Consider the following 18,679-nt stretch of genomic DNA (forward strand, 5'->3'; position numbering starts at 1 on the left):
CACCATTCTTGCTTTTTAAACCTGGAACAATGACACTACCCAAACGAAGCATAAACAAGGTCTTTTTGACTTAAACTCGTAATCGAATGTAATGTAATACCAAACCAACAAAACTTGATACTTGACTCAAATGCAACTAAAAACAAACATAAATCTTACCAGAGTGATGAAAATACGTCGGATTAACGGCGGGAATTCAATGGAAATGGTGACCGATCACAACCCCAAACTTGTCTCATTGCTTGTCCTCAAGTGATGTATTGAGTCCAAACAAAGGTCACCTCCGAATTCGTTTTCCACAATGCAACCTAGTCTTTCACCATTTGTGTTCTTCCTTTCCAATCGAGTTTCAGGTCTCTCCAATTCAGGCAGTTTACCATATTTCCACATCAGAAACCTCTTCACCTGCAAGCTTTTCACTCACTCACAATATCTCTCGGGGTTAGGTGTGTACACTCACAGCACAGTATACAGTATCAGACTCTTAACTTTGAACACATTCTAATGTCATTACCACAGCAGATTTCACACACTTTTTGAGGTCTTTTTAGGTTGTAACGGGGCTTGGGTACGGTGGGATAAACAAAAAAATTGGGTAACAAAGGGTTTTGAACTCGGTAATCATATTGTGTACTTTTTCTTCTTTTCCTGTGCATCACATATATTTTTGGGGTAAAAACTCTTTTGACTCTTTTTCTACTCAACTTTCCGAGCATTTCATATCTGTTGGACTCTAAGGTCTCGGTAAGTGCATTTTTTCTTTTCTTATTTTCTTTTTTTTCTTTCCGTGCCTTTCATATCTCTAAGGTCTCGGCAAGTGCATTTTTTTTTCTTTTCTTATTTTTTTTTTTCTTATAAAGGACATACATACTGTTTTTCTTTTTGTATGATCTCATCTTATGCACTTGCCTTCCCTTTCAAAATTTTCACCCCAAACTTATTTTCATTGCACATCTTGCAATTCACACAATCATACCGAGTTATGACACAAAAGGGAATGGATAATTAAAAGTTAACATGGATTTATGAGGAATAATGCTTGACGTTAGCATGGGGTTTACAATGAACAAATGGCTAAGGCTCAACGGGGTTTTACGAAGGGAAACATACATATAGGGATGGCTAGAAAGGCCCTGGCTAAACAAACAACTTGCCTCAGTGTGTGTTGTCATGCTGTGACGTGTCAACAGAACATACGCAAAATCAGAGTGATAAAGTTATACCTGGCTGAACTCTCATATTGATGTTTCGTGTTTGGCTTTTTGTGATCTCACCATGTTGGTTAGCTTGCAAGCTCTGAAGTCTCTTCGTGTTATGTGGTTCTTTCCTGACTTGGTCTTTCCATACCGCTCTCTTGGTCTAGTGTCACCAAATTGTGTCCGACTTTACCTTCTCATGGTTGCATCAACTTCCGGGGTGCCATATCAGAATAAGTATGAGGGGTGTCATTCATCCACTACCATTGATCCCGGATTCGTCCAACCATTTCTCATCACTCTGTACACACAAGTAAACAACGAAAACAAACAAAAACAATACGACGACAACAAAAACAAAAGCGATGGAAATAAAACATGAAAGGAAAAACCTCCCCACACCTGAACTAAACATTGACCTCAATGTTTAAATCCAGATACAAAGGGGACTCACAGCGACTACTGTTGGTTTACTGCACTTGTGTAATTTCCTTCCACTTGGAGGTGTTTGTAACTTTGCCCTTTTAATTCTCCTCCTCCCCTACACAAAATTTTAGCACACCAAAAAATAAAAACGAAATAAATTAGAAATCAAACGCGTGGGTTGCCTCCCACGAAGCGCTTCGTTTAACGTCGCATGGCTCGACGGTTCATTTCCCTTATCATGGGGGGTATTTCAGGTTCAAAACCTTGTTGCACCTCTTGTCCACAACACGGAAATTGTCTCTTTTATCAGTGTGGACTCCTTTGTACCACGATTCCTTTTTAACTATCCTTCCAGTGTTAGGAATCTTTCCATTTCGGGTGGCTACTGGCAGTGGTGAGCCTTTGATAGTATTCAATGTCTTGATTAAGCCTACTTGATACTGAGATTTTGTATTTTCTTCCATCTCCTGATTTTCAATAGCATTCAATGTTATTTCCTTGTTGTGAACTTTCAAGGTTAGCGTGCACTCATCCATGTCGAGCTTGCATCGACTCGTCTTCATGAAAGGTCGACCCAGAATAATGGTTGCCTCATTGTCTTCAGGTATGTCTAGGATTACAAAATCAACTGGGAAAGTCAAGTCCGCTATTGTTACCAGCACATCTGCAGCTATACCATATGCATCTTTCCTTGAGTGATCCGCAAACTTCAGATTGGTCTTTATATCACTAATATTTTTAATACCCAACCTGTGATAGACCGATAATGGCATCAGATTCACACTGGCTCCCGAATCTATTAGTACCTTTTTGAAGGTTCTTTCTTTGATTGTGCACGGTACTGTGACGGTTCCTGGATCCTTTTGTTTGTTAGGAATGTTCTGCTCCAGGGAGTTTGCATTATCTTGTTCCTTACCAGATACCTGTTCTTCAGTGGTTGGTTTCTTTTCAGCCATTACCTCTTCCACGAATTTCTTGTACATGGGCATCCTTTCAAGTGCTTCAAACAAAGTCATATGACCCTCAATCCTTTTAAACATTTTTTTGAATTTCTCGAAGTCTGACTCACTAGGTTCCTTCTTTGTCACTCTCTGAGGGTAGGGCAACTTAATCACCGGTTTAGTTCCTTTTGTAGTTTCTTCTTTAGTCGGCTCGCTCGGTGATATAATTTTTTTCTTCTTAGCAACCTCTTTCTCTGTCGTCGTGACAATGTTAACATTCTCCTGACCTCTTGGATTTTGAACTGTTTCACTAGGTAGGGAACCTGGTGTTCTAGAACTTGACAGTTGTTGTGCTATCTGCCCCAGCTGAACTTCGAGATTCCTTAGGGAGGCGGTGGTGTTTTTCTGATTGTTTCTAGTCTCTTCTTCAAATTGCATATTTTGAGCTGCCATCTTTTCAATTGCAATCTCCCAATCTGCCTTCTGAGGTACCTGTTGTTGCTGCTGCTGATATTGATTTTGATATTGACCTTGTGCCTGCTGTTGCACGTTCCCTCTTTGATCTTTCCATGCAAAGTTGGGATGATTTTTCCACCCCGGATTGTATGTGTTGGAGTAGGGATTGTTCTGCTTTAAAAATTTTATTTCTTCAATCTGTTGCGGTGTTGCAAAACAATGAACAGTATTGTGTGGTCCACTACAAATTTCACAAATCATGGTCGGAACCGGCTGAACTTGAGCAACAGTCTGGGTACCTAAATTCATAGCTTTCAATCTCCTTTCAACCTCAGCAGCAATCTGGTCTTCCATTTTCACTACCTGATTTGCTAATTTCAAGTCAATTTTTCCCTCCGGCTGATTTACAGTACGGTCATACAATTCCAAATGCTCATTTGCTGCAATAGCTTCGATGATTTTTTTGATACCGGTTGCTGTAGAAAAATTAGACGAGCCACCAGCAGCTGTATCAATGAGTTGTTTAGTTTTCATCTTCAGCCCATTTACAAAATTCTGCATTTGTTCAGTTTCATCCAGATTATGTGTAGGACATGCAACTAAACATCTTTTGAATCTTTTGTAGGCATCTCCAAGTGTCTCTCCTTCTTTCTGTTTAAAATTCACAATGTCATACCTCTTACGGATATACACAGAAGCAGGAAAATACTCATTCAAGAATGCTGTTTCCATTTGTTGCCATGTAGTAATGCTTCCTGCAGGTAGGGCATAGAACCATTCCTCGGCGTCCTCAGATAACGTGAAGGGAAACATGACCAATCTCTTTGCCTCTTCAGAATGCCCATCAATTTTCAGTGATGTAGTCATAGTCAGAAACCTCTGCAGATGCTTGTTTGCATCCTCATTGATCTTTCCTGCAAAAGGTTTGCTTTCTAACTGGCGGATAGTAGACGGGTGTAACTGGAAGTGAGCAACATTAACAGGTTGATTCACAATGGTCAACCGCACTGCTGGATTATTCTGTCTGCCATAGTCACCTAAAAGTCTTTCTGGTGGAGGTGGGTCTGCAGCCATGTTAACAGTGTCTGGATGGGAATTTGTGTCTGACTCAGATTTTTCGGAGTGAACAGAAGCTGGTGTTCTCGGTGTGGCCGGTTCTTCGATGTCAGAGTTTGCCAGTTTCTTTCTTCTAGCTTCTCTGAGCTTTGCCCGCAATGTTCTCTCTGGTTCTGCGTCAAAATGAAAATCAGCTGAGGACTTACCTCGCATAAACAAGTTAGACAAAGATTAAAATTGAATAACAAAATTGTCACAGATAAAATTTTGGTTGGCGAGCAACAAAATTTCGATAGAATGAAAATTAAAATATGTAGTTTGGCAATCCCCGGCAACGGCGCCAAAAACTTGATCGGAAAAATAGCAAGTGTACTATTTTCACTGATGTAGTAATAGGGAGTTTATTTCCCAGTATCGATCTCGAGGATTGCGTAGGAATTACTTATTTCAATTCGATTCTATTCAAACAAAAAGATAATGGTTGGTTTGTTTTGGAATTTAGAATAGTAGACACAAAATTGATAACAAGAATAGATTAAGATAAAGGATGCTAGGGTGAGTGGTTGAGTTACCCGGTTATGAATTCCGTTCCAATTTCCTTACTGCCTATGAAGCCTTCAATCACCTAACCTCAGAATGCTCTTACTTAAGTCCTTAAGGAAGAAACTATTAAACTACCAATTATTACTTAAATGTCCATTTAATTAATCGTTGGTTTTAATCATACAAAATATCAAGGTTTACGGTGATTTACGAAAGTTACTAGTCCTAGATGATGCATTCATAAACCTAATTGTGTGAAAACCCTACCAATCACAGTCCTGTTATTGGAAGTCATAGATTAATTTGTATTTGTCCGATACAAAAGCATAATAACATCACACAATTAAATTGAAATACTTAACATAGAAATCAGGAAATTATCGGTTCAGATTCATACATACGATAACATCAGGACCACCCCCCTAGCATCAGGGGGTTTAGCCTCTCATAGTACTTAAAGAACTCATAAAGTAAAGATTAGACATTACAAAGAATTAGGAGAGTTTGATCTTCAATGGTGGCTACCCTTGAATCTCGCCGTCTTCGAATCCGTTGTATTCGCTATCTTCTCCACTGTAATGCTTTCGTTCGTCTGTCCAAAGGTTCCTCTTTCTTTCTCTTCCAAGCCTTCTTATAGTTTCAGATGCCTCCTCTCCAAGCAAAAGGTCCATACTGCCCTTAATGAGAAGAATCGGTTCACAATGCAAAATTAGGTTTTCCAGGCTGCGTGCAATCAACACGGCCGTGTGTGTACACACGGGCGCCCGTGTTTTTTCTCCTGCATTAATTAATTTCAGCATTTGTTACAGTAGCAACAACACGGGCCGTGTCCCTACACACGGGTGCCCGTGTAGATGCACTGTTTTAATCAACACGGCCGTGTGTGTACACACGGGTGCCCGTGTTGATCCCTGTTTTCTGCTTCATCTTTTTCTCTGCTTGACCAACAACACGGCCGTGTGGTGGCACACGGGTGGCCGTGTTGACCTGCTGTTCTGTCATATTTTCGTCCTTCAGAGTGTCCCGAACTTCACCATTCTTGCTTTTTAAACCTGGAACAATGACACTACCCAAACGAAGCATAAACAAGGTCTTTTTGACTTAAACTCGTAATCGAATGTAATGTAATACCAAACCAACAAAACTTGATACTTGACTCAAATGCAACTAAAAACAAACATAAATCTTACCAGAGTGATGAAAATACGTCGGATTAACGGCGGGAATTCAATGGAAATGGTGACCGATCAACTGGCAAGATCTTTCCTCCAAAGAATTTCACAGCCTATGCTAGAAATAGCATGGAGATGCCCTTTACCATAAACAAAAATCAAATCATCTTTGCCAACTTTCAAATTTTTTGAAATGTTTAATATTGACTTTGATTCCTTTGATCCCTGAAGGTGAGAGAACCCTAATCGTTGTGCCAATGGCGATTCAGTCGCACAGAAGGATTTGAAGAGTGAGTGAGTGATTGGGAAAAGTTTTTTTTCAGGACCAAAATCGGGGTATGACAAGAGGTATATTAGGTAAACTTCCACAATTAAGGATAACCTTGACATCATCATAGGCTCTAAAGTACTATAGAATATCATTAGCGGTCATAGACATGATCCTATGAGACCACTTGAGATTATCCTTGTTCTCGATGAAAGGACCATTATTGGGCAGGTCGAAATAAACCACATATACATCAAAGGAGCACAACACACAATAATACCCTTCTACTTCTGATTCCTCGTATGGATAGAGTAATAAGTGTCAGCAAGAAGCATAGGAACCAGATTCTTGGACAGGAAGATGTGAATAGATGCGAGGTCCACAAAGTCTTCCATACTAGGAAATAACACAATCCCATAAATGAGAAAAGAAAAAAAATGTTAAAAGCAATCCAACTTCCAACATCATCAAAGGTAGTGGCCTTCTCTACCAAAAACTTCAAAGTAAAACCATGAGTTCCACCCTTGGGCTTAAGGTTTAACTCCACTTCCTTCTTCTCCAAGTGCAAAGCTTCTGCCAAAAGATGAGACTTCGGTAGTTCCTCGGTACTAACAAAAGAAATCTGATCCTTAATTCTGACCCTCAAGATATGTGAGTATTCCTCCAACGTAGGAGCCAACTGATAATCTTGAAAAGTGAAACACCTCAAGGGAGGGTCATAGAACTGCACCAGAGTATGGACTGCGGTAGTGTTCACTTTAGTATTGAGAATACCTAGGAGATTCCCATAGGCCTTCTTGAAATCTTCTATGTGATCCAAAACCAAACGAGTTCCCAATCCCTTTAAAGCTTTTTACTAGGGTTCCACAAACTTGTAACTGAACACACTTCTTCTACCAAGATTCATGCTATCTCTGATTACTTGTTAACAAATTAGGCTCTCAGATTCCATGGAAATGCATATGCAAAAATATTTATATGATGTAATGATATTTTATGCTATGCAAATGATATGCAACAACGTGGCCATATTCTGGATAATCTTAAGATTCTCCTTGAAGTAAGTTTAGAGATTTGATGTCACATGAGAAACAAGGTACGTAGGAGCTTGGTTTCCTGAAAAACCCCAATATACCACTCACATGTATGAAATAGTCTCAAAAGGTGATCCCTAAAAGGCTTCCCAAAGTCATGGAATCAAGTGAAAATACTTTGCTGTAGTGAATTCTCATAGGAAAAAAGTACCCACAATTGGTTTCCTGAAAAACCCCAATATACCACTCACATGTATGAAATAGTCTCAAAAGGTGATCCCTAAAAGGCTTCCCAAAGTCATGGAATCAAGTGAAAATACTTTGCTGTAGTGAATTCTCATAGGAAAAAAGTACCCACAAGCGAAACTAGTCTGAGTGTGGGTCTCGTGCCAACCCAACACGTGAAACGCAGGTCAACACGAATATCCACGAGTCTATCTTATGTGTATGCTCAAGCTCAGGTGTAGAGCTTCTCTCCAGTAACATCATCCCAACCCAACAACAGCAAAATACAGATATCCAAAATGGGTTAGCAAAATGCAATATTTAAAGCAATAAAAAATGAAATAAACAAACATAAAAGCTAAAAGAAGAAAAACAAGAACATAAACACCCAAGCAAACCAGAACAAAAAAAACTAGGCCCGACTCCTTTTAGAAACTAGGTTGCAAGTCCCCAGCAGAGTCGCTAGCTGAAGCTACACGAAATATACTCGAACGCATTGCACGATCGAACATACAACATAGTCACCACCGAAATTTGTTTATCCCAAAAGAGGGAAGGGAAAATATGGATAAAATCCAATGGGAAACAGAGAAATGGGTAAGGAAGTCAGTTATGGAAGGGGGAGGTATTAGCACCCTTGTCTTCCATGGTACTTCATGGGAACCGTTTTGAATGCTCTTTCTTAGATAGTTGTTGCTATCTTCATGTACCTACAAAATAGAAAATGGGTTAGAAAGAGAGTGCTCAAGGAGGATTGTGGCCCTCGTGCCTACATATTCTCATAGTGTAATGAGAAATTCAGAGCCTCGTAGTTCTGGAACCAGAGAGAGAGAAAGGGGGGAAACAAAGAAAAATGCTCTCCAAGGATTTGCATCCTTGTGCATACGTACCCTCATGGTGCAATGAGGAAGTCAGAGCTCCGTAGTTTGAAGGAAAAATATTGAAGGAGGGAGATGGAGTGGTGTTTAAACCGGAAATAAAAGGGCTTACCAAAGCATTGGGACTAACATGGTAAGGAAGAAATAAGGAACTTGTCAAAGCACTAAGTCTAACATGAAAAGGGTCTTACCAAAGCACTAGGTCTAACATGGTAAGGAAGAAAGCAGGAACTTTTCAAAGCACTGGGTCTAACATGACAAGGGTCTTACCAACGCACCGGGTCTAACATGGTAAGAGGATGGTATTTAAACCAAGAAAGGGGGTTAATCATGAAGGCTTGTCCTTGAATTGTGGTGTCATAACCAAGAACAGAAAGATAAAAGTGGTGTGAAAACCAAGAAAGGGGGTTAACCATGAAGGTGTGTCCCTGAATTATGGTGTTATAACCAAGAACAAATAGATAAAAGGTGGTGTCAAAACCAAGAAAGGGGGTTAACCATAAAGGTGTTTCCCTGAATTGTGGTATCATAACCAAGAACAGAAAGATAAAAGGTGGTGTCAAAACCAAGAAAGGGGGTTAACCATGAATATGTGTGTCCTTGAATTGTGGTGTCATAACTAAGAATATAAAGATAAAAGTGGAATCAAAACCAAGAAAATAAAGAGAAAAGGATCCACAGGGTTAGTTGCAGACTTGACAGTGACTTGACTGGAATTGCACTAAAGTCTATGAAAAGAGACAAATACTCTGAGCAATTGGGTCATTCATCCTGAATTCAAATATATTCTAGACAAGTGTAGAAAATATTCCCTCTCATCATTCTCTATTGCTTAAGTCTCATAACATGCAAGTGTAGCCAATGGCTAACAAGTTATTGAAACAGGTTTCCAAAGATGTTTATGGGGATGAATCAGATGATCGAGATCTGCTAAGGAGATATGTAGTCCATTCGAATTCTTGTACTTGTTGAGAGACTGAAGCTCCAAAGAAACAGAGGAAAGTCCCATCAAGTGACCAATGGACTTATGGTCACTTGACAAAGACTAAAGGGAAGTGTACCAGATGAAAGGATCTAGTTAATTAAAGTGGAATCTCATCAAGCCAAATCAAGGGAGTGAGATTGATGAACAAACAAATGCATGATCATACAAACAATAACCTAAGATCTCATTGTTAGGTAGCTCAAGAGAAAGCCATGTGGGTGAAAAATGTACTATCATATGTCTCATTGTTAGGTAGCCCAAAAGAAAGCCATATGTATGCTAATGTATGCTAATCCTAAGCAGATGAATGAAATAATCAAGAGGCATAGAGCAAATGAACAAAAGAATAAAAGTTCAACAGGAGCAAAGGCAAGTCAAAGTGCTCACAAGGTCCAAAGGTCCAAGGTCACTCCAAGTCAAGCAAAGGGTATAAATCCTAAGTCCAAGGTCCAAAGTCTATAGTATGGGAATCATCACTCCAGATCAAGCATAGATTTAGGATCAAGTCAAAGTCACTTTGTCATTTTTTGATTCATTAAGATTAACAAGCATATCAATCCAACAAGATAAGAAGTAACAGATGAATAAGGCAAGATGAATAAAGTATGAAGTGAGATGATGATCAATGAGACATGAAAGTAACGAGCATTAAGTAAGGAATAAAAGTAAATGACATAAATTAAATGACTTGAATTAAAGGTCAAGAATTAAATGCCAATGATTAATGTTAGGAGTTAATGATCAATCAATTGTGTCGGGACAATTTAACACTATGTTAAGCAATTGTAAGTAGGCTTATGTATAAGCCATACCTACCTGAGGTCGGTCAATGACAATGTATGTATCAGATACGTTATAGAATTAACACAAAGTTAATCTCCTACAACATGTAACACAATGATAAAAGCAAGAGAAGAGATGAAGATAGAAAGAGTGAAAAGGAGAGATAAGGAAATCACATAAGGATCAATCTATCCACAAATCAAAGGACTCAAAATATGGCGCATCAAGGGATAACCTATCATTGATCCAAAATATTGAAGATGATTCATGATCATTTATCAACAGATTTGAATCAAAGAAGGTTGAATCAACCTCAAGTCCATCTATCAATGATTTGAGATGCGGAAGACCTCATCAACCAAGACATCAACTTAAGTCAAAACATCAAGTGAATAATAAAAATGACTAAAAATGATCCAAAAAGATTTAATAATGATTAATAAAAGAAAATAAAAGAGAAAATATGAAAGAGGTATCAAAACACCAAATAAAAGTCCAATTAAAATGGAGGAAATCAACAAAATTATAAGTAACTTGATCATAAAAGTTGGGACGAAAAATGTTCAAAAATGATTAAAATAAAAATGTTAAATGGAAAAGTAAAGAAAATATGAATTAAATGCAAAATAATTTTTAAAAATTATGCAAAAATTATATGTGGCAAAAAATATTTTTATGAAATTATGAAAAAAAGTTGGAATAAAAAAGAATAAAGGAGCTAATTAAAATGATTTTTGGAGGAAAAAGGAAACTAAATGAAATAAAATAGAAAAAGAAATATTTGAATGTGACGGCTATAAAGGTGGTGCGTTTTGATTGTCCAAGGGATTCAAATTTCACTCTAAAGCGCACGAAGCAACTTCGCCTTCAACCTCTGTGTTTGATTTTTGCAGGTTCATGAACTTGAAGTTTTAAGCTCAAACGCGCAACATACAAGCTTCTAATCCATTCATCACCAATGTCCCTCTGCACCAGAGCAATGAATTTGCTTTGAGTAGAGAAAATTGCTCAAAATCGTGAACACCCCTAGTTCTTTAAAGTTAAATTAAATGACCAAATTGAAAGATAAATTAAAGGTAGATGAGGGCTTTCAATCAATGGAACTACACGAAGAGAATGGTAACTTGTTTGAAGTGTAATTTTACTCGTAACTACCTTGTCCAAATCGAAGCTCGAGGTCAAAAATGGTGGAACCAGAAGCAAGGTTGCAAGAAGTTTCAGACCATGACAATGCTTCAGACAGCTTCAGATGATACCGATGAAGGATTCTGGGCAGAAATTTGAAGGCAAAAGGACTTGAATCAACGAAATGAGTGACTGATTTTTTGGTGCTTTTAAGTTTTACTGAGGCAGGGATTTATTGGCTCTTGAAGCTTGGAAATGAAGGAAAATTACTCCCCTATCTATAGGGAAGTGAGTGAGGTCAAGGTTCGTGTGAGATTGGACCCCGAACATGTGAATCAAATCCAAAATTCTGAGATCCAAACCGAGTGGAAAATTGGTATCAAACTCGTGATTTTGGCACTTTGTAAGTCGTTTTGTGTTATGGTGAGATGCGTTTTGTCATTAGAAATAAGTTTGTGCATGTGAGAATTGGTCCCAAGTTCAATTTGGCATGATTTCACATTACAAGTCATGGTGCAAAACAGAGTTTAGGTCACCATGTTCATGATTAGGCCAATTCCAATCCACTCGTGCGTCTTCCCATGTTCTTTGAGCCAAAATATCCTTTCATGGAGTAGAACATAATGCAAAAAGAACCAAGTCCAAATGATGTTTTAGGAGAAAGTTACATGCTTGGGAAGTTGGGGTCGTGACCTGAAATTTAGGTTGGGCATTTGGTCAAGCAGCTTTTGGCATGATTGGTCATTTTGAGGTCCCAAGTTGATGACACCATAACTTTTGATTACCTCGTGTATTTTGATCCAAACTTGGGAAAAATGATCTTTGACATAAGGTTGACAAGATTATAAAAGGAATGTGATCAAAAGAGTGCTTGAGCTGAAAATGGAAAGGGTGGAAAGTAGTGGTCATGACAAGGTTTTGGCCCACTTTGGCAACTTGGTCTTTTGCACAAATGAAGTCTTTAATGATTGAATTGGTGTTTGACCCTTGAAGAAAAGTTGTAGAGAGTCTCAAAAGGCACACTTTGATAAAAGAAGCTTGGAATTTGGATAAATATTGAAGAAGTTATTGAGTTTGAATCAAATGCATGACATACTTGCAAATTAGGCCAAACCAACTTGTACCCCTTTGTGCCAATTTGATGTTTTCTTGAGTTTAAAGCCGTAATGATGGTAGAACAAGCATCCCTTGATGAAAACTTGATTAGGGATTGAGTGATATTGAGAATAACTTGAAGATTAAGTGACGCGGCATAGAAATAAACACATGAGCCACCTTTGATATTATGGATAATTAAACTGGTGAAACAACATTAACAAAACTTTGAGGTACAATCAAACAAAAAACTTTACTCAATAATTATATCTGGTGGAATAATTAAGTTTAGCTTCTTGAAATGAAATGAGCATAATCTATGCATGTGTTAATTTATGTCTAAAAGTGTAAGTCAATACTGAATAAGTATTTGTGAAAAATATAATAACCCCAAAATAAGCTTAAAATAAGCTATTCCAAAATCCTAAAATTTAAGAACAAATGAAAAACACTCCATCATATTACCCTGGGTGTTTTTTCAGAAACAAAATCCAATACTCTAAGAAGATCAACAAAATCCAATTCATCTAACATAAATTGCAAAAATTATACAGAGTGGAAGAGGCTGCAACGAATAATTTATCCAAGAAATTCTTGCCCCAAAATAGTTGTTAAGAAAAATATTTATGGATAACTATTGATTTAAAGATATCGTTTTTTATTTACACCTTATTTTGTATATATCCTAAGAGATCTTGAACATTTTCTTTGCATACAAGTGGTGCTTCTGCAAGATTTTAAACAAATACATGATAATAGTTCATAAATCAAAAATCGAAAACACCTTGAGATATCGTAGCACACGAAAAGATGTTTGATAGTGAAGTTTCGTAGGAGAACTATTGAATATGGATCATATTATTGAAATAATTATGGGTTGTTGAGACTATAACTTATATTGTTGAGATAATCATAGGTTGTTGAGATAAATATAGGTTGTTGAGAGAATAATTCATATTGTTGAGATAATTATGGATAAAGATGATTATTTATTGAGGGAAACTAGGGATTAGGGTTTTAGATAAAATAAAACCTCGTATTATATATACGACTTGTAACACTGTAATCTATATGCAATTCATAAGACTTAAATAAAAGGAACTATAGCCTACTCTATGGTCGCAGTCGTAGGCAATTTGGTCAAACTGCATGAATACAACTTTTGTGTGTGTCTCTTTACTCTGATCTATATTCGTGTTTCCGTTATAACAATTGGTATCAGATGACACTTAATCCGGGAGGTGCGAAATTTGAAGAGACTCGGCTCGATGGAACAGGAAATTTAGGTTTATGTCAAAGGAGGGTTAAGGATTTATTGGCTCAACAAGGTTTACATAAGGTGCTTCGTGATGAGAAACTGACAGATATCACAACCATTGATTAGAACGAGATGAAGGAAAAGGTCGAATGTTTGATAAGAATTTGCATTTCTGATGACGTGATGAATCATATACCCGACCTCACAACTCCGAAAGATGTTTGGGAAAATTGAGTAATCAGTACATGTCCAAGACGCTCATGAAAAAATTGTTCGCGAAGAAACGTCTATATAGCCTGAAGATGCAGGAATGAGGAAATTTGGAGGCTCGTGTAAAATCTTTCAACAACATCCTCACTGATTTGACACACCTTATTGTGAAGGTTGACGATGAGGATAAGGCCATTATTTTTTTATGCTCTTTACCAAGCTCTTATGATCACTTGGTGACCACTCTCAGATACGGGAAGGAAACAATCACGTTGGATTCTGTTTCTTCAACTCTTTTGTAACATACACCACATCGTAAAAGTGTAAAGAAAGGTGGAGGAAGCTTTGGTGAAGGTTTGTTTGTGAAGGAAGGTCAAGACCATGGTAGAGGCCATGGAAAAGCAGAGTGTTTTGGAAACAAAAAGAGGTTCAAGTCCAAGGACAGAAAAATAACAGAATGTTATGGTTGCAAAAAAATTGTCCATCAGAAGAGGGACAATCCAAACTAGTCAAGAAACAATAGTTTAGCAAATGTAGTTCAATCTGATGGCTCCTGTGGTGAAGAGGATTTGCTTTGTGTTTCATCTGCAAAGTGCACTGATGCATGGATTCTCGATTCTGGGTGCTTCTACCATATGACGCCGCACCAGAAATGGTTCATATATTTTAAATCAAGTGATTTTGGTTTTGTCTATTTATTTGATGATAAAACATGTACCATCATTAGAAGAGGGAAATCAAAATTTCTTTGGATGATGGTGGTGTGGACACGTTAAATGAGGTGCGTTATGTTCCAAAATTGAGGTAGAATTTGATTTTTTTGGGTATTCTTCAAGCAAATGGTTATTCATTATGATAAGATGGAGATAGAGACATAATGAAGGCTAGAAAGGGTGCAATGACAATGATGGCGGCAAGGAGGACTACAGGAAACATTTATAAGTTGTTAGGGGGAGCAGTTATGGGTGATGTAACATCTGTTGAAACTGATAATGATGTAACCAAATTGTGGTGCATGCACTTGCGTCATCTCAATGAACGTGGGATGATGGAACTACATAAAAGGATTTTGCTGAAGGGTACTCACAGTTGCAGAATTGGATTTTGCAAGTATTATATTCTTGGGAAACAATGTAAAGTTCGTTTCAAGACTGGGCAACACAAGATCAATTTGATCTTAGACTATGTCCATTTAGATGTACGAGAGCATTTAAAAGATCCCTTTGTTGGAGGTTCCAAGTACTTTGTGACATTCATTGATGATTTTTCTCGTAACGTCTGGGTTTTTTCATGAAATATAAATCTGAGGTCTTTTCCAAGGTCAAACTATGGAAGGAGGAAGTTAAGAAGAAGACAGAGAGAAAAATAAAGTATTTATGGTATGATAATGAAACTGAATACACGCACAAGAAATTCATGAATTTATGTGAGGAAAATGGAATCTAGAGGAAATTTTCTTTAAGGAAGATACCACAGTAGAATGGTGTTTCAGAGAGGGTGAATAGGACCCTAACAGAGAAGGAAAGGTGCCTTCAGTTAAATGTTGGTCTTTCAAAAGGTTTCTTGGTAGCATCACTCAATATGGCATGTTATCTAGTCAACAGATCACCACGGGCTTCATTGGATGGCAAAGTTGCAGAGGAGGTGTGGACAGGTAACCCCATTAATCTAAGTAATTTGAGGACTTTTTGGTGTCCAACATATGTGCATATTTCAAGTGAGGATCATTCTAAACTTAACCCCAAGTCAAAACAATGCATCTTTATTAGAAACAATAAAGGTGTGAATGGGTATAAGTTATGGGATTCGATTAAGAGGAAGGTTGTTATCAACAAAGATGTTATATTTGACGAGCAATAAATGTTAAAGCACTTAGATGTGGAAGTTGTGCCATATACTAATGTAGAAAGTTCCAGTCAGAACAAAATTCGGGTGGACATTGAGGAGTCACCAGTGAGGGCAAGAAAGATTGTAACCCAACATGAGGATAAACCACACTCAGATTCAGGTGGAGTGCAAGATTCAGATGGAGTATAAGACTATACACTTGTGTGTGATAGGGAGCCCCATCTTATTACAGCTCCAGTCAGATATGGGTTTGAACACTTAGAACCATATGCTCTTTTTACCAATTCAGAAGACCCTTCTACCTTTCGAGATGTTATGGCTAGCCAGGAGAAAGATAAGTGGCTGGATGTTATGGTGGAGGAGATGGAATCCTTGAAAAAGAATAAGACATGGGATCTTGTTGAGCTGCCACAGGGAAAAAGAATTATTGGTTGTAAGTGGGTGTACAAGAAAAAGACATCAATAATAGAAAAAGAAGGGGAAAAGTTCAAGGCTCACCTAGTTGCAAAGGGGTATTCACATCAGAAGTGGATTGATTATGATGAGATTTTTAGTCTGGTCGTTAGACACACTTTTATCAAAGTATCATTGGCCCTTGTAGCCAGCAAGGATATGCATTTAGAGCAAATGGATGTGAAAATAGATTTCATCCATGGTAATCTAGAGGAGCAAATCTACATGGAACAACCAGAGGGATTCCGTGATACTAGGCATGGCAGACTTGTTTGCAAATTGAAGAGGTCTTTGTATGGCTTGAAGTAGTATCCAAGGCAGTTTTACAAGCGCTTTGATTCATACATTCTTCGAATTGGATATAGAAGGTGTGATTATGATTAATGTGTTTATGCGAGGAGCCTTGATGATGGCTCTTTTATTTTCTCGTTACTTTATATTGATGATATGTTGATTGCCACCAACCATTTGCATGATATAAATGAGTTGAAGACCAAGTTGGGGAAGGAGTTTGATATGAAGGATTTGAGTGTTGCAAAGAAGATTCTTGAGATGGAAATTCACAAGGACCGGGGAGCTAATAAATGATGGTTATCTCAGAAAAGCTATGTTAAAGGTGTTTTGAGCAAATTTGACATGAGCAAAGCAAAGTCTGTGAGTACTCCATTGGCGAATCATTTTAAGCTTTCTTTGGAACAATGTCCGAAGATTGACTCAGGGATTACAGATATGTCTAAAATCCCTTATTCCATTGTAGTTGGTTGTTTGATGTATGATATGGTTTGCACTAGATCAGATTTGGCACAAGCAGTTAGTCAAGTGTGTAAGTTCATGTCCAAGCCAGGGAAGCAGCATTAGGAAGAAGTCAAGTGGATCCTAAGGTACTTGAAGGGTACAACATATCATGGTATCATGTTTACAAGGAGAAGGGTGTTCCATCACTTGTGGGTTATGTGGATTCTGACAATGCAGATGATGTGGATGATATGAGGTCTACACCAGGGTATGTATTTTGCGGGGGGACCTATTTGTTGGAAATCATTAGTTCAATCCATAGTAGTTATATCTACAATTGAGGCAGAATACATGGCAGTAGCTGAAGCTTCCAAGGAAGCATTATGGATTACATGGTTAGTTAAAGAGTTGGGTGTTGATAAAGGTGGAGTTCAGTTGCATTGTGATAGTCGGAGTGCTATCTATTTGGATAAAAATCAGGTTTATAATGATGGGACCAAGCATATTGATGTGAGGTTCCACAAGATCAAGGAGTTAAAAATATTACTTCAGAAGGTTCACACTTTAGAGAATATGGTTGATATGTTAACCAAGACAGTCACCAGTGACAAGTTAAAATACTGTTTGAACTTATTACATATTTCTCAGTGTTAAGTAGGAGGTTTACCTCCTCAGTTTCCAAGATGAATCGTTATGCAGGAAGTCTTCACATGGGTTTGATATTCGTCAAGGTGGAGATAGTTTAATATGGCTCATATTGTTCAGATGATTATGGGTTGTTAAGATAATTATGGGTTGTTGAGAGTATAACTCATATTATTTAGATAATTATGGGTTGTTGAGAGAATAACGCATATCGTTGAGATGATTATAGGTAGAGATAATTATTTGTTGAGGGAAACTAGGGATTAGGGTTTTAGATAAACTAAAACCTCATATTATATATATGGCTTGTTACACTAGAATCTATATTCAATTCACAAGACATAAATAAAATGAATTATAGCTACTTTATAGTCGCAGACGTATGCAATTTGGCTGAACTGCATGAACAAAGATTTTTTGTGTTTCTCTTTACTCTGATCTGTATTTGCGTCTCTGTTCTAACAAGAACTCATAAAATAGATTATTTGTTTTGTGGAAAGTGACATATGAGGTCGTGTAGTAGTGATGTAAATTAATCTGCCAACAAGTCATTGTTGGGGTTCAATTCGGGGTTCAACACGAGGGAGAATTTTTACTTTGGGGACTTTCTTTATGAGTAACACAACTTTGTGAGAGACACACCACATACTCACCTAAAACCTTAAGGTGATTGGTGCGTGAGTTCTCCCACTTATAAATGCTCAAGTCTCCACATTAACTAACACTAATCACACTTGTTATTCTCAACACTTCCCCTCAAGTGTGAATCTATTCATAATGTTGTGATATAATCCAAGCACAAGCTCGATTTAGTTACTTGGGTTGGAAGTTAGTTACTTGTATATATACATGTACATAATGTAATTCAACAATACAATTACTTTTCATTATCTCAATCTCTCTCTCTCTCTTATTCCTTCCCCAATCAAAGTACTTATGCACTAACTAATTGGTATCTAGAGCTTTGGGTTTGCTTTCTTGATCACAAATTCAAGAACTACACGTCTGTGGTCGTGTTTCTGAGGATCATGAACCGTGTTTGCTGCAAATATGAACGGTAGAAATAGTATTCCCAATTCTTGATGGCAAAAATTGGATCCAATGGAGAAAACATAAGCAATCATTGTTTGGTTTTCAAGAAACCCTAGAAGTGGTGACTAATGGCGTCTCTAAGCTTGCCCAAAACGCAAATGAATCTCAAAGAATTACTCACAAGGAAGCCGACAAGAAATATTGCAAGGCTGTATTTTATATTCAATTTGTAGTAGATACCGTGAATTTTGACCGGATTTCTCATGTTGAATTGGCGAAGGAGGCATGCGATATTCTGGTCAAGTATTATGAAGG

Source organism: Lathyrus oleraceus, chromosome 2 (genome assembly GCF_024323335.1).
Source record: "Lathyrus oleraceus cultivar Zhongwan6 chromosome 2, CAAS_Psat_ZW6_1.0, whole genome shotgun sequence".
NCBI classification, from domain to species: Eukaryota; Viridiplantae; Streptophyta; class Magnoliopsida; order Fabales; family Fabaceae; genus Lathyrus; species Lathyrus oleraceus.